The following is a 3,385-nucleotide window of genomic DNA, read 5'->3' as shown; positions in this document are numbered from 1 at the left end:
TCAAAATGAGAAAATTAGTTTGAGGTACATAGTGAAATCTCTACATACTATATGCTAATGCTGCAATGCTTAAGATTTGGTTATTTCAGTTATTTGTTTTTAATTTTTAATATTGTGATTGGTCCAAAGTTCTAAAATTCAACTATAAATTTTCTTAGGACTCCAAATGCCAATAAAAAGCCAATAAGGTGATTGTCAAACTACAACCCTATAAGACCCATGACAACACGAATTGGCGAAAATAATAACATGATAACAATGGCTTAGAGAACATATTGCAAAGATAAATAACTGGCGAGATTCTGAGTACCCATAGGCAGTAGTTATTATTCTGTAACAAAAGACTCTAATCCGACAAAATGCAAGATCCTACTTCTCAGATCTACCAAATAAGCACTAACAACCCAAAAGGCAAATTGACAAAGTGCCACTTTTTAAAACTTAAATTGACTTATTATTCTAATCTGGACCATCGACAACAGCACCAATCAAGATGTTAGGATTTTGATTGGATTAATAGAAAAATGGTTGAAATCTACCATCGCATCCTATAGTTTGTGGGTGGCTTATTAAGGAGGGCAAAGAGGATCCCCTATGGTGAACTCTCCATGGGAAGTCTGGTCCATAACCTACCATATATGACATCCTTAAGGGGTTCTCACTTCTCACCAAGAATATAGTCAACCTGCGCATGACATAACAATGGTTAGTCTTAAATTCATGCACCAAGTCCCAGTAATATGTCTACTGGCGTTTGCCTGCCTCTTTGCTATGTTCCTCAGGGTGCTTGGTGTGACCAACATGTTCCCGCAATTAAAAGTTCGGCGTGCAGAGAGCATGTATTTTGCATATGTATTGAGTAAGAAGGTTATTGATGTAACATACTAAAGATTGCTTTGACTTAGTTTGTACATGAGACTCCTTGCAATTTAGATCATTTTATCCTTAGCTAGTTATTGGATGGAAATTACTAAGAGCAGTGGACTACATATAACTTGTTTTAAGGGCCTATGTTCTCTCTTAAAGAACAATAATTACACCTTGTTTCGATTTTTTTTGCTCCGTTGTTTTGGTCTCTAAGTGCCAAACTTGTATTAGTTTTGAATTGTTGGAACCATTTTAGTGATATCTGAGCACTGATCAGTGATGTTCAATCCAGTTTCCAAATTGTGATAATGCAATGACCTTTTATACCTTCGGTGTATTGTGTGCTTGTAGAGGGAGAGTTTGGTAGAATTCTGCACATGAAATCTTCGGCTTGCAGTTTGTATTGCTCAAAGGACTTGTCCTTACTCAACAAAGCTCGATAAATCCAATCAAAGAAATATGAAAACTGTTAGATCGATGATACGTTAGCCAGCTTCCTATTAAGACACATTTCACTTTCATATCACAACTGTATGTATGATATGTTTCTCTATTTTTCTTGAAACTTACTCTTGATAGAAGAACACTTGCTCTAGCAAATTTGTTATCCCAACTGAAGATATCACTTCCGTCAATACCCCCTAATGATTTCAATAGATTGAGATAAGAAACATTATTTGTTGCCCTTAGCAGCCAAGCAACTCCCCATACTAGCCATCCTTGTAATTTAAACAATAAAAAATGTTAACCAAAAAAGAATAATTGTTTATGCTTCAAAGAAAAGTGGTAATATATTGTCATTTACATTGGGATTTTAACCATTTGTAATAGAAATAAGATCATTTTTTTCAGTTAGTGCCCCTTTACTCAATGTTGATGTTAAAAGTTCTTTCTTTTAGACCATATGCCTTAGTTGACTGAAAATTTAAACAATTACCTGATATAAATATTGACAAAATATGTTAAATACATATAAACTTCTTACCTTGTATCCCAAATATAAGCAGTAAAACGGGCACACAGCTAAACCAAGTGAGTCACTATATGCACCTCTGTACTGCTATGCGAACTGCATTACCTTCTTTGATGTCTTTAGGAGCAACTTTGAGTATAAAGGGCCAACTTTACGGAACACCATATACGCTGCAGCGCGTGCTACATCAGAGCCTGGATTACCTACAGAAATAGAGTAGACACTTCGAACTGTGTCGATGTCCTCTGGCCGCTCCCAACACTTGTGATCAGCATTAGGATCACCAACTCCTACATAAAGCTTGCCTGGAGTAGTTGTAGCACACTTGAGAAGGTAGTCTGTTGCCCACCGAATGGCACCTGTAGCACTTCCTAACTGGCTCCCCATGCGCCCACCATATTCTAATGAACTCCATGACAACATAGTAGTTGTGAATGCCATGGGGAAGTTGAACTTAACGTTGTCTCCAGTATCATAGTAACCGCCTCTTAGATCAACCTAAATATCTAGTAGAGAAGATGTGCAACAACACTCTCCGCATAAACTGAATATTTAGTACGAAGACAATGTGGAAGGAAACTCGTGATTTTAAGCAATAAGCACTGAATGCATGATATTACTAAGGGAGAAGTAAACAAAAACAACAACACAATGACGTACGTGTGCAGCCAAGGCATCAGATATTTCAGAATTGGACCTCCATGTGAGTTCTTGATCTGGGGGAAGGTTTCCAAACCTTTGGCCCTGAAAAAACTAAGATAGCTTTGGATAGAGCATCCTCGTAGTTGGGATGCCCATCAATCTGAACACCAAAGAAGAAAACAAATAAAAGTAGGAAGAAAAGAGACTTGGAAGTTCCCCTTCTTCCCTCATCCATTGGTAGTACAATTTTTTTTTGTCACTAAATAGGTAATACAATTAGTACTTTAGGTACATAGCAGGATCCAACTATGATGCTTATATATAGAAAAGTTGGGAATCCCAATCACTAACGCAAAATCAGGCTTTTTAATCAAAAGCATCCTTTCTTTTGGGTTTGCAACTATTCTTATTAATGGATGAAATGTTAATCAAGCAACCTCTTTAATCCACCCCCAATGTGTAAAAACATATAAATGCTTCATGTGCTCATGCACCAAGTTTCATAGATCACTGGACATTGCACAGTCTCCCTATACTACAGTATAGAGTCAATGTTGAATATAGAATCACCCAAGGATCTTTAAGAGTTTCAGTAGTGACCATATGGTTCTTAGCAATAAGGATTAACAATTGAAAACCAATTACTACATAAAGTAGCAAGCCAGCCATATGGTTCTTAGCAATAAGGATTAACAATTGAAAACCAAGTGCATCAATTCTGAAGAACTATGGTACCTTAGTTTTCTACTATTGAAATGAAGCAGCTAGATTGTTCAAAGAACGTCCTACGTGGGCTTTCAACCCCGTTCAAAGGGCCTTCTTTAACAATTATTTAATGTATATGAATAATGCACGGTTTATTTGTTGGGTGTTGGGTACCTCCTGGTCCTAATACTTGTAATG

At 36.8% G+C, this 3,385-nt stretch overlaps 1 pseudogene; it reads right to left on the bottom strand.

Moving 5' to 3' along the window:
- Positions 1 to 479: 479 nt before the first annotated feature.
- On the bottom strand, positions 480 to 3,151 carry LOC147509561 (endoglucanase 3-like; annotated as a pseudogene).
- Positions 3,152 to 3,385: the final 234 nt, after the last annotated feature.

This window comes from Coptis chinensis, chromosome 3, assembly GCF_015680905.1.
Source record: "Coptis chinensis isolate HL-2020 chromosome 3, ASM1568090v1, whole genome shotgun sequence".
In the NCBI taxonomy this organism is placed as follows: Eukaryota; Viridiplantae; Streptophyta; class Magnoliopsida; order Ranunculales; family Ranunculaceae; genus Coptis; species Coptis chinensis.
Note: the sequence above shows the minus strand (reverse complement) of the source record. Positions and strands in the feature narration are given on the sequence as shown.